General features: G+C 43.9%; 1 long non-coding RNA gene across 2 annotated transcripts in view; it reads right to left on the bottom strand.

Moving 5' to 3' along the window:
- Positions 1-666: 666 nt before the first annotated feature.
- LOC123375433 overlaps positions 667-14,224 on the bottom strand; it is a 119,472-nt gene continuing 105,914 nt past the window's right edge. The window contains exon 3 of one of the 2 annotated variants that reach the window (XR_006581448.1): positions 667-952. This is a non-coding gene — a long non-coding RNA (uncharacterized LOC123375433). Of the gene's footprint in view, positions 953-11,322; positions 11,500-14,224 lie in introns of those variants that run through there. The other variant, XR_006581447.1, reaches the window with a different exon arrangement.

The following is a 14,224-nucleotide window of genomic DNA, read 5'->3' as shown; positions in this document are numbered from 1 at the left end:
ACAGGGAGAAGCTATCTGATACCAGTGATTAATCTAGCAGACAAAGGCAAAGCAAAATCCAGTGGCTGGAAGTTGAAGTCAACAAAGTTCAAACTGGAAATAAAATGCACGTCTGAGGGTAACTAGCCATTGGAACAGATTACTAAAGATCATGGCAAATTCTCCACCACTGGACGTCTTTCTACCTCAGTCAACAAGTGATTGGGCCAGCTGCACAAATCACTGGGTTACTTTATGCAGGAAATCAGAGTAGATGATCATAGCGGGCCCTTTGGCCTTGAAATCTGGGAATCTATTGGTTGCTGAGATGCAGTGGCTTGCCAGTTTGTGACTCCCACTGCACCACTTCCCAGTGTGCAGTTTTCAAATGGCATTAGGCGTGAAGAGTCAAATTCCCCCGAGGATAAACAGGTGCACCCCCAGAGATGCTAATGGAAAGGCATCCATCTAACACACACAAGGGCTAAATTTGGACCAATATATGTGTGCTTTACAAGGAAATGTAAATTCGTGCCATCATGGTTAAAAAATAAGACTCCTATAAAGATTTGTTTAATGTAAGAGAGTTAATTTTATATTAACAGCTGGATTTTTTTCTTTCTTCAAACCCAAGGGAAATACAGGGGCAGCTTTATTAATGGTGCTCCCGGATGTGATTGATGGGCTGTCAAACAGGGAGATTTTGCACCTGAAGAAACTTGAAACAAGAACATTTATACAAAAAGTCATTTGCATGGTGAGCTCCCCTCTGAATCCTTCTTTCAGAGTCTGGTGGCTTAGCTTGGGATTTCTCCCACTCACTAGTAGCTCCTCCTTCAGCAGCTCCTGGGGTGATGTCAGTCAGTTTTGTTTGTGACATACCACTCTGTTGTCACAGATATGGTGATGGGATCACAGACACAGCGTTATGACTTTGATGGATGAAATGACGTGAGAGAATTCGTGGCAAACCCTTGAGAGAGAGAGACAGAGATCTTTTAGGTTCACCTCTAATTTAAGAGTTTTCTTCAGTATGAAAGTCCCTTATTAAGAACCAGATTCATGCATGAAATTCCCCCATGATTTCAATGTACAATTCACAGGAGTATCCAAAGGCAAAATCTGGCCCCAAGTTACTTTCTCTTAACCTTCTTTAAGAACAGGTGGTACCTGACAACAGCTGCTCTGAAAACGCTCAATTACTGGATCTAATTTGCTAGCTGTCTGCTCCATTAAGCACAGGTAGCCTGGAGGTCAGATTTAGCAAATAGGGATATGGTGCCACTTTACGTATGGGGAAGCTCCTTAAAAGGATCGTAAAATAGCTAGTAAACGTACGAACGAGGATGTTCAGTAGGAGCTGCGGTAGATTATAAATGATGGGCCTCACAATTGCTTTTTCATTCTAGCCTTTCTTAACCCCTTTGCTGCCCCATGTATGCTAGATGTCCTGAGAGTGGCTGATGTATGCTCATATGTTGGACATATCTGAGTGTTGCAAAATGGCAGCAGGTACCAGATGAATATTGGTAGCCTCTGAAGATGTTCAATTGGAATTTGCAACACTGGGACCTGAGCATTCTGATTGGTTGAGTAGGACAATTTTCACCTCCAGCATGAGCAGCAGAGAAGCCAGCTTAGGAATCAAGGCCATTGCTAGTCACCCCTCTTGTGGCCTCCTCTCACGCGCTTGCCGCCAGCCACATGAGTCTTGGGCAGACCTGAAGTAAAGCTCGGTAGGTCCTGTTTCCCTGGCATGCGCTCCACAGTCTTTGCAGTTATTTGTGGTTCTCTTCATAGAGCCGTTTGCCTTGTTTCTTGGTTCTTTCACTGAGTTTCCAGGGAAGATATTTTCCTGCCACTAATGGGATGAATTTTCATCCTTGGCTGCTCTTAAAAATCTTTGTTCATGAAACCCGACAGCACTTCCCCGGTACAGTGGCAGCGGAATGTTCTCTCTTGATAATCAGTCTCTACAATACTTTGTCCATAGGGTGGTAATTTGGCTGCTTGCGAGTGAATTAGCATAATCCCCAAATAGGGATTTGGTGGGTTTCCTCACAGAATCAAAGAAATTCAAGAGAGAGAGAGAAAAACCCATTAGGTCTCTATTCCAGCCCAGTCAATGCAGGGGTGTTTCCTAATGTACCTACTGCTGTGTCCAGGCGAGTTCTAATTAAGGCAGCATAGCCTAGGGGATATGGTATTAGACTGGGAGTCAGGAGACCTGAGTGTTATTCCCAGCTCTAACACCAACCTATCATGTCACCTCAGGCAAATCACTTCCCCTCACACCTTTTTTCAGTCTTGTCTATTTAGGTTGAAAGCAATTGGGGGCAGGAACTACCCTATACTCTCTACATATACCGCACCTAGCACAATGGGGCACTGACCTTGTTTAGAAGCTCTAGATCAGGGGTTGACAACCCGCGGGCCGCTTGTGGCCCAATCAGCATACCGCTGCGGCCCATGTGACATCCTTAGGGCCATACCGGTAGTATATATATTGCGTGGGTGCGGCCTACATAATACAGAGAGATGCATATGCGACTCACAATGGTAAATAGGCTGAGAACCACTTATCTAGGTGTTACTGTGATAATAAAAAAAATAATAATTATAAATTCTGTCACTTCCCTTGGAGACTGTTCAACACCTCACTAGAGCTCTATGAAGATTTTGCAGATCTGCAAACAGTCCTTTCTGTCCCGGCTCCTAGCACTCCAACAACACCTTACATCTGAGGAATATGGGAATTGCAAAACTGTATCAGACCTATGGTCCATCTAGTCCAGTTTCTGTCTCCGACACTCGCCAGTGCCACCTGTTTCAGAGGAAAGTTGTAATGGAATTATGGAATAACCTGTCTGTGGGGAATATTTCTTCCTGACCACCAGTATTTAGAGGTTTGCTTCTGCCCTGAAGCATGAGGGTTTATATCCATTCCATAAATCATCAGTGGCCAGTTTTGGCCTCAACTCTATCCTGTAGGCAGCTGTATATAGTGGCGGTACAACAATTTTTGGCTGTTAAGTAATTAGGCCAGATTCTCAGCTGGCGTAAATCAGCAGAATTCCATTGACTTCAGTGGTGATACACTGATTTACATCCACTGTGGATCTGTCCCATAAACTTGCAATACTGAAGAGAGGTGGATCCAGTTTAAATAAATAAATAAAAAAAGAACCTTTCTGATGATCAAAACAGGTTTTTCTTTCATTACTGATTCAGCAGCAGAACCATATCAATCAGCCAAATGGGATCTTGTCTCCTCTGAATGGCAGGATAAAGGGTCTTTCTTGAGCACCTTTGCCTGCTGGTGGTCTAGGATAGTCTTCATTTATTTAACAATTGATAAACAAATCCATCCGCCCTGTAATCAATGTAACCCTTCATGTACCCTTTGGCACCACATTACAGCCATCTACGTCCTCCAACAGGGGCTGGCTGTCATGTCAGGATGAGGCCGTGGAACGTTGGGGTTATGAGACCACCGCTGTGAGTTTTGCCCAAATCTCTCCATGCCCAGTTGGTCTCAGCAAGACGCCATTAACTTACAGAAGAGGAATAAAGGAGCCCCATCTGGAGCCTAGAGAACACAAATCTACCATTCTCTATTCGCAGGCTGGGGGCATCTGAACAGAAGGTGAGGGCTGAAGGGAGATGCTTTCATAGAACAATGCAGGGCAAAAGCACTTTTTTTTTTCTTTTTTTAAACTGTTTCTCTGAAAAAGCAAGTCAATAAAACCAAACTGCAAAGGATAAAAGGGGATGATCCAAGTTACAAACATAAACCCTGCTTTAAAAGATCCCCACACTGTACAACTAGCTAATAAACATGTTCGGGTGTGTGGGAAAGGCATTGCAAAGTTTCCTGATCAAGGAAATTAAAATGCTATCCAAGCACAGATTCATGCACTGATTTCATGGCACAGCCAGCACAGTTAACGTGTCTGGCTCATATTCCCAACAAACATTGTAATAGTGACATTATATAGCTTCCTACTTAGGAGAACCTGAATGAAAGATTAAGTTTAAGAGGTCAAATACCAGTGATAGTAAAATCTGGGAGAGTTCTCTTTTTCCTTCAGTAGCTCGCAAAGTTGCCACGCGCGACCAGAGAGCTGTTTGCTGGCTCAATCACAAATAAATTAACAGGTGAGTTTAATCCATGTTTTCTGTTTGCAAATCCCTGGCTGCTACTCCTCATTTCCAGTTATAAGTATTTGTTGAATAAATTATGCAAACAAATCTGAGCCTGTGCTTTGTTTGCGAACGGTTTGCTTCAGCTAATCACGGTGTGTTACATAATGCCTGCATCACGTAATGTCGTCTGTGCTCCCTGGTTGGAGGCTAAAACTCTTTAAACGGGAGACTGAACAACACAAACAGACAACACATGACAGATGCCAGTGGCATTGCTTATTCATGACTGGCAGGAGCTTGGATACGACTGTACAGTGATGAGCGTGTGGAAGAATCTATCGAGAAGAGAAGAGAAGAGAAGAGAAGAGAAATATTTTTTTCAGCTGGATAATCAGCTATGAGCATGTGTGAAATTTTGAGGGCTCTGTGACAATCATCATGAATAAACTGGTTGTCATCTCAGTACTTGCGAACAATGAAACACACAAGCCCACAAAAAATGTCTGATGAATCCATTATCTGTATTTGCAAGGTGCTTTTTGTATCATTCGACCAACCCTCTTCAAAAACCCAGCACCCACTTTTGTAAAAGGCAAATGAGTATTATAAACAAATAAAGTGGACGGCCATGTTAAATCAAAGCATAATGATGTTACACACAGCTGTTATTTCTAGTACAGTAGCACCTAGAGACCTCACCCGAGATCTGAGGCCTATCGTTGTAGGCACAGTGCATATATATTGAGACAAACCCTGCCCCAAAGAGCTTGCAGTCTAAACAGATGAGTGGGGAAAAGGAAGTAATAATATTTGACAGATCAGGAACTAAAGCTATGTCTACGCTTGGAGCTAGAGGTGTGATTCCCAGCTCACACAGTTCTCCAAGAGCGCGAATGCCAGTAGGGACTAGCTGTCCCAATGAGAGCTACAGCAGGTATGTCTACACCACCTGAGAACCACACCACTAGACATAGCCCAAGGGAGACTAAGTGACTTGCCCAAGGTCACTCAGGGAGTCTGTGGCAAAGTCGGGAATAGAACTCAGATCTCTTGGGTCTGAATCCAGTGTCAACCCCAAGACCATCCTTCCGCCCTTAACTGCTAGTTTAGTGGTGAATTTAGTAAGTTCTTAAACTTTGATATCACAATATGGCTCACTCAAAGGGCTCAGCAGCTGCGCAGTGGGCACCCTCAGGTTGTTCGATCTCTAGGTGGTAACATTCACACTCAGAACTGTTTGTAGGCACAAAATGGCGCCCACAGCAATGGAGACAGCCATCTGGCATCAGGCCCCCGCTCCGCAGTAAAGAAAAAGGTACAAATACTTGCTGTTGATTTTTCATTGCAGGGGCTGTCTCATTCTCCTGGCTTGGGTTGCTGTCAGACTAGAAGACACTTCTGCATTCCTGAATTCTGAGCTTTTGTGATCGTCAGCCTCCAAGTTGTTCACAAACAGTTGCGAAAGAGATTTTGACTCGTCTTAGTTAGAGATGGGGCTGGGGGCCTGAAGTTTTGGGGAAGTCCAACTCTAGAATCCAAACTTTGCGCTCAGACCTGTTTCGGTAACAGGTCAAACTAGAACAAGGATGCTGGTTTACTTGAATTTGGGAAACTTCAACTGTGGATCCAGTTCCAGATCTAACTTGGTCCCATCACTACAGTTTAAACCCTCTACGGTCACAAGCATTCTGGACAGACAGTCAACCTTATCACAGACAGCAATTAGGAGCCCTGAGTTTCTAGGCAGCTCCTGGAAAAAAACAGTGATGTTGCTGGGGGAGATTTTCCAAGGCACAGACAGGAGTTAAGGACTTATCTTCCATTGATTTTCCTTAGGAATTGGATGCCTAATTGCTCTTTGTACATTTGAAAATTTTCTCCATAATACTTTGCTTTACAATCACAGAGCCATAAGAATTGACATACAAGATCAGACCCGGGGTCCATCTTGTCTCTCACAGTGGCTCACACCAGCTGCTTCAGAGGAAAATGTAAGAACCCTGCAGTGGGCAGATATGGGGTAATCTGCTTCTGATGAAGATCTTGTCCTAACCCCTAACAGTTACAGATTGGTTAAACCCTGAAGCATGAGGCCTTACACCCCTTCCAAAATGTGAGTCAGAATTAGCTATTAGAACAGAGAATATCCTTTTTATCCACACAAAGATCCAATCCCACTTTGAATCCTGCTAAGTTCTTGACCTCAAAGACTTCCAGTGGCAATGAGTTCCACAGTTCAGCAATGCATTGTGTGACAAAATATTTCCTTTCATCAATGTGTAGTTTGGCTGTCTTCCCATTTCATAAAATGACCCCTTGTTCTTATCAAATGAAACCTCACAACACCCTCATCAGGTAGGCAAGTATCATTGGGGATTTTTAAGAGCAGATTAGACAAACACTTGTCAGAGATGGTCTAGATAATATTTAGTCCTGCTATGAGTGCAGGGGACTGGACTAGAGACCTCTCGAGGTCCCTTCCAGTTTTATGAGTCTATGATTCTCCCCATTTTACAGATGGGAAATGGAGGCAGAGCAAGGTTAAATACTTGCCCAAGTCAGCCTGCAAACAAATGGCAGAACAATGCACTTTGTTTTAACCACTAGAGAACACAGCCTCTCTTTTCCATGAAGAAAAGCATCACACGTCCAGCATAACACTGAATGAAAGGTGAGACGACAGTGTACTACAATTTCCAATTATCCACCGAAAGAACAACAGAATCCACTGGAAACGTAGATGAGATGGAAAATCAAGAGATACAGCTCGGTGGAAAAGAAGTGCAAGGGAAAGGAATCATCAGAAGGAGAAAAACCAAAGGAAAACATTTTTAATGATCATAATTTCAAGGGGGCATGAAGCTGCAGGGAACTGGTGCTCCACAAGACCGGTTGCAGTGAGAGACTGGGGTCAGGGCAGAGGGCAAACACGAGGTCAGATTCCTATTGAAAGCGAAAATCGTTGTTATTGTGCTTAACACCAGCTTTCGGAATATTAAAGAACAATTTAGGCTTTGTCAGCTAATACACTGTAGCGCACACTTAATGTGTCACTGGTGTGGGGGTTTTTTAGGCCCAGTAATCTAATGTCGCCTTCTAAAATATAATATGATTCTAATAAACTGCTTCCAAGATTAAGGGCCCAATTCTGGCCTCATTTACTGGTGTAAACCTACCAGCTCCAATTCTCAGCTCTGGCTCATTGACTTCAGTGGGGTTCATCCCAATTGACAAAGGTGCTAGTCAGATCAGATTCTGGTCTTTTATGTTTTCAAATGCATCTTTTATTTATTTATTTATTTGTTTGATTGATTGGGAGCTAAATGCCTTCAACTCCTTTGAACCCCCAGTACTAAGCACGTGCATCTTTAACGCTCTTTAATCGAGCAGAGAAAGGCAGAACAAAAACCAATGGCTGGTAGCTTAAACCAGAGAAATCCAAATTAGAAATTAGACACAATTTTATTTTATTTTTTAACAGGGAGGGGGATTAACCAGTGGAACAAACTGCCAAGGGAAGTGGTGGATTTTCCATCTTTTCCTGACTTCAGATCAAAACTGGATCCCTCTCTGGAGCAGATACTTTAGTCAAACACAATATATTGGCCTCAGTATAGGGTAACTGGGTGAAATGTAATAGCCTGTAATATACAGATCAGACTAGATGATCTAATGGTCTGAGCTGGCCTTAAACTCTATGAATACTATAGGTTTTTCCTACAATGCAACAGTCTAATATAGCCAATTTTGTACACAATGTAACCCAATTTGCTTTACATAGTTAAAGAAACAGACTCCATGTTAAATAATCATCTAAAACCCAAAGTTCACATTTCAACTCATGTGTGTTTTGGTTCTGGACTCGATCCCAAACCAGAAGGGAACTACATTTTTTTGCTTTGCTTGAAATGTAGCTGAAATGGCACAAGAATTCTTGCAAGGCTATCAATTGTCATTCGATTTCTGCCCTGGGAGGTTAAAATCTCACAAGAACAACTCAAGAGATTTCAGCCCAGCCAGATCCAAAATCTAGCCCCGATTCAGCCTCCAATGCAAGCCCAAATCTACAGCCAAACATTAACTCCTTAGCTCGTCTGTTGCAGCAGTGTGATTACAGAGTAAAATAATAGCCAAGGCAGAGAGAAATTAGGATGCAAATACTGTGCAGAGGAGGAAACATTTATCTGCAGATAATTCATTCCCAGTTACACAGGTGGTCACCATTGATTTGTTACCGGTCTTTCCCTTCCCTCATAGGACAGCATCCTTCAAGGGGTGAATGTCCCCAGTGCCCATTGACCTGCCTGGCGACAGAGGGCACCCGGCAGAAACAGGCTTGTAAATTGCACCTGTTTTATCAATTCAACCAACAGACAGCAAAAAGCCCGAGCGTGTGATCTGCAAATGCTAGAGACCAGGATATTCAACACGCTGCAGGAGCCACTCAGGCCCAGAGCCACAAAGCAATTTGGGCACCTACCTCCCATTGATTTCAAAGGAAGTTTGGGGGGTTGATAACTTTGTGACTTTGAGTATCAGAGGGGTAGCCGTGTTAGTCTGGATCTGTAAAAGCAGCAAAGAGTCCTGTGGCACCTTATAGACTAACAGACGTTTTGGAGCATGAGCTTTCGTGGTTGAATACCCACTTCCTCGGATGCATGTAGTGGAAATTTCCAGGGGCAGGTATATATAAGCAAGCAAGAAGCAGGCTAGAGATAACAAGGTTAGTTCAATCAGGGAGGATGAGGCCTTCTTCTAGCAGCTGAGGTGTGAAAACCAAGAGAGGAGAAACTGGTTTTGTAGTTGGCAAGCCATTCACAGTCTTTGTTTAATCCTGAGCTGACGGTGTCAAATTTGCAGATGAACTGAAGCTCAGCAGTTTCTCTCTGAAGTCTGGTCCTGAAGTTTTTTTGCTGCAGGATGGCCACCTTAAGATCTGCTATTGTGAGGCCAGGGAGGTTGAAGTGTTCTCCTACAGGTTTTTGTATATTGCCATTCCTAATGTCTGATTTGTGTCCATTTATCCTTTTCCGTAGAGACTGTCCAGTTTGGCCGATGTACATAGCAGAGGGGCATTGCTGGCATATGATGGCGTATATTACATTGGTGGACGTGCAGGTGAATGAACCGGTGATGGTGTGGCTGATCTGGAGCCCAGGCTGTGGGACCCCGTGGTGGGTGTTTTAGACATGCCCTTTGGGCTAAACTTCTACTGGGGGAGAAGAACTCATCCTATATTTCTTCTCCTGCTTATTGCTATGATTTTTAAATCCAGCCTTGAACATGCTGTTGCTCGCAGTACATCCAATAATGGCCTTAAAATATAAATAAAGGAGACCTTCTGTCTAGTGAAAACCCGCAAATAAATAGCCCAGTAGCCAATCAATGGCCAATCTCTCTAAACCTTGGAATTGTTCAGTTAGATTAAGCCCCTCTAATGAATTCCTCATTGAGCCATTGAACAGAAATGAAACCTTGTTAGCTCATTATCCTTCTAATTAACCCCTTCTAAACCTGCTCCTTCCCCAGCAGGCGGTAGCGGTCATGTTTGGGTTTCATACTGAGGGTTATCAATGACCTCCCGAGAGCCTTTTGTATCAGTAACTGAGATTTATTTGAAATGACTGAGGAAGGCAGCCTCTAGTCTATTCCCTGCCAGATGAGGAGCCGGACACTTTGTTACCCTCCGGCTACAATTTCCCAAGGACAGGCCATGTGTACTAAACATCACCAGCCCTTTTCTTCAGTGATTAAATACACAATTCCCCCTCCCTGCCTGCCCTGTTTGCATGCAGCTTGTTGGGCTCGTTAAGCTGACAAAGAGGTGTGTGTGCGGGGGGAGAGTTGGCATTGTGTATGTCTGCCTATAACCAGAGTATTCCACTGCTCAGGTTCACGGCTCTTTGCAGAAATTTGATTCACTGATGTAACTGGGGTAGTTTGGGGTGGTGGGAGGGGACAGGGAACACGACAGCATCGCTATGAGTCTGCAACTCCATCTCCCAAGAGATACGAATCACCTGGGACACAATCTCTAGCCTGGCCAAACACTAACATCCTCTAGGGATCAACCACCCTGTTTCCAGAAAGGGACGGACTAGTAGACCTTACCCATCTAATTTCTACAATATGCAGCGCTCTCCTTACAGAGCTCCTCAGGCTCTAAGGCCCTGTCCTGGCAGGAGTCAGTGGCACCTCACTACCTCCCAGGCCCAGGCCCTATATCAGAAGTTCACTCCTGCCGGCAGGCTGCGCCTTGAGCCAGATCCCCAGCTGATGTAAATGGGCAGAGTGCCACAGCAGGGCTGTGCCCGTCCAGCAGCTGAGGATCTGACCGAGGGTTGCTCTAACTAAATATTATTATTGTTGTTGTTTGCATTACAGTAACACCAAGGAGCCCGTCATGGACCAGCATCCCCATAGGGCTGGGTGCTTTATAAGGTGTATTATGGTAATGCCAAGGCAATCTGGTCACGGACCAGGACCCCATTGTGCTGTTGTTTATTAGCTATATTATGGTAATGGGAAGAAGCCCCAGTCATAAAGCAAGACTCCGTTTTGCTAGGTGCGGTATAAACACAGAATAATCTCCCTTACGTCTCCATGCATTTGCTGACATCCCCAGTCTTCTTCCTTCCTGATGTCTCATGTCATTTTCCTGCTGCACTTGTTTCTACCCACTTTGCCCAGGGTCGGGACTCGGAAGTATCTTTCCCTGCGCTGCAGCCCAATGGCTGAACATTCGGACCTCAGTGGGCACAAATACCACACAGGACTATTCCAAAGGGCAATTGATGGAGCTGGTCTGGAATTTGCTTTTTGCTAAAAGGCGCCAATTTGTGGAAACCAAAAGCTGTTTGTGAAACAGGTTTCAAGGAATCCCCCCAACTCAAAACCATGTTGAAAAAAAGTTTCCGATCCAGAACAGATTTTGTTTCAACATGCAAGCTAATTAGACCGAAAACAAAGCCAAGAAAGGATTAAAAGGTTGGAATTGAAATGGAATGCTCTGATTGACCCAAACCAATATTTTTAACTTTTTGTTGTTGTTGTTTTTTTTGTGAACATTTTTGAGGTTGCAACTTTTCGGCTTGATTTCGGAGGGTAAAAATTTTCGAATTCCTAAAATTTTTGCTGCCTGGGAAAACCATTTCCCAGGAAGTTCTTACAATTAAGACAACAAACAATGCAATCTGCATTCATCCTTTAACGATGGACTGATGGAACAAGTTATGACATAAGCCATTAGTCCACAGGAGTACAGGTGGTAGAATTAAGCCCCTGTTTTTCCACCCTTCTCCAAATCCTATAGACACCATGCTTTGCAGAGGCTGGTTCTCGTGTACTCCAGAGTGCAGGCAGCCACCAGTAAGCCTGGAAAACAGAACAATTCAGATCAGGTCTTAAACTTACCCCACAACCTCAGCCTGCAATTCAGAGATGTGCGTTTGCCGCACAGTGCTTAGGTCATCTGTCAAATTACTCTAGCTGATGGCATCACGCTGCGAAACACTGATTCCGATGCCAATGCTGATCCTGGAAATATTTTTAATGACAATGCCCAGGTTTTATTTATCACAGGGTTGGGTAGGTGCGGGAGAGTAAATGAGTTTATGGCCTGATCCAAAGCTTTTTGAAGCCAATGGAAAAACTCCAGCTGGCTTCCAGGGGGTTTGAACCTGTTATATACCAATGTCACTTTATTCTGGCTTTTTGCCCCTTCTCTATTCATCTCCCCTTTCTCCACCCCCTTGTCAGCCTCGGGGCAACAGAGACTTGAATCTACCCTGTGAGATTCGTTCGGTCCTGGCTCCAAGTGCGACATTTTAATAACATGGCTGGCCAGGGAGTTCTAAAACTCTCTGATGAGTGATCGGGTGGGGGAGGGTATAAACAAAAATATGCTTTGCCTAATTGTTTGTACATCGTCACAAGCCATTTCAAACAGCTCCTAGAGGGCAATCTCAATTACATTTCATACTGAAGTAAAGGACGCCCATGCAGGACTGCGCTGAGAGTCAGAGCTGCGGAAATGTACGGCGTATAAATCTGTGCCATTCTCCCCAAAGCTTCCAGGAGATCGGAAAACTGGCATTGCAAGAAAGAAATTCCGGAGCATTCCACGTCAGAGCTTCTGTTACTCAGGATACACATCCTGCTGCAGAAACCCGGGCAATTCTCGCTTTGGGAAGATGCCGTGGTTACACGGTCTCTTTTTGCACAGCACTCCCTGTTTTCTACAGAACTTTGCCCACTGTAATTTTTGCCTCCTGGCCAATCCTGAGATAGCGATGAGGTTGCTTCATGAGATCTTGTCTCTGGAGATTGCTCCTCCACCCAGCCTGCCAGATCATAGCTCTTTTAGCCTCAATGCTGCAAGGCCCATCTTTTGTCTTAGGCATTTAAAGAATGGGTGGAAGCAGTTTTCTGGGTGGGAGTTATTTTATTTGCTGGCATGTGCTATGCTAGGAAAAGCAGCTCATGGTATTTAAGATTTGTTTTAATGCAACTGATTTACATCAGGGCGCACGTAACCTGGGACAGACACCTATTTATGATTTCATAATAAATAAAATATTAATTAATCAGTAGTGCGTTGTTTACTGAGTCCTTTGGAATTATTTTGTACCATATCTGCGCACACTGGGTGAAATTCACTCCCGAGCCTGAGTCCAGGCTAAGCACCAATTAACTCTTCATAAAAGGGCTTATGTGAAACTTGATCTGATCCAGTATTTGTGATTCCAGCAGATTCTGCCATTATGTTGGTTTTAACCTTGGAAGCACGTTAAGCCAAACCTTTAAGGTAAAGTTCTTCTTTTTTCTTTTCTTTCTCTTTTATGTTGAAGCAGGATCTATAATTTCTTACACTGAGCCGCTAGATGCAGTGATGGTACATAGAGACTACAGAGATAAGAAAGAAAGAAAGAAAGAAAGAAAGAAAGAAAGAAAGAAAGAAAGAAAGAAAGAAAGAAAGAAATCTGGGGGAAAACTTTTAATTTAAATTTTAATCACATCATTCTCAAACCTGTTATTGAAATTTTCGGTTCACTGAAATGATCTGAACGTTGTGGCTTGCAGTATGTCGTTACGTAACTGGGTTTTTGTTGTTTTCTGTGTACAGAACCTTTACATTTCTAGAGACTCTGCTGAAGGCAGCCACCATTCTCCATGCAGATGCAGCCTGGTGTAGCTGGGAAGCACCTTCACACTGTACTCTCTCTCCTGGGTCGTACTTTTTAAAAAAAATTGTTCTCTCATGATCTGAAATAAAGTTCTTATGACTGAAGCTATAGCGTCAGGTCACCCTTCCGGAATGGGAAAATTATAGGAGTGCCTGTCTCTACTTCAGTATTGCCAACCACAAGTATTCAAAATCAAGCAAAAATCAGAAGATTGGCCTAAAAATCATGAGTTTTGTATTTTTAAAAAAATCGTGGTTTTTATATGCATTCTGGTTTCTAAGCTGTTAGGATGAACTCAGGGTCACCTTTGCAAGCCTTTCTGTGAAGCCATGAGGGCTAGAAACTTCCTTTTTTAAGAAAGCTGTGATTCTCATGTATTCCCATGACTCCGGGAGCTGGGACTTTGAGGGAAAACACCAAATATTTCAAGAGCCATGATAAAATCATGAGACTTGGCAACACTGCTGCTTATTAGCATCCCTTCCAAAGGGCCATACGCAGACCATGGCTTGAATTTCCTGCATGGTGCCAGAACTCCCAAAAGTCCCAGGTTTCATGGGACTGTCCCACTTTGTCCCCCGCTCCCAAAGCCCCTTGTCCAAGTTAAAGTGAACATTTCCCTCAGTCAGGGCTTTCTGGGCAAGGGAGGGGAAGGGGCTGTTTGCCCTAGGATCTCCATTTGATAAGTGGCATTGTGACCTGGCGCACAGGGTTGCAGCCCCACTCACGTTTGACCCGGCTGTCCCCCTATCTCCATCTATCAGGAGACAGACAGGCTAAATTTAAGTGGCACTTGCTGTATCCCTCTTTAGCCAATTGAAATGTTGGGAGGAGTGTGGTGCTAACCTAACAGTACTGCAACTGACGGCCCAGGGGATATTCCCACACTTGGTGCTGGAAAAACCAATGAGTTT

This window comes from Mauremys mutica, chromosome 8 (assembly GCF_020497125.1).
Source record: "Mauremys mutica isolate MM-2020 ecotype Southern chromosome 8, ASM2049712v1, whole genome shotgun sequence".
NCBI lineage: Eukaryota > Metazoa > Chordata > Testudines > Geoemydidae > Mauremys > Mauremys mutica.
The sequence above is the reverse complement of the archived record's forward strand: the minus strand, read 5'-3'. Positions and strand labels throughout refer to the sequence as shown.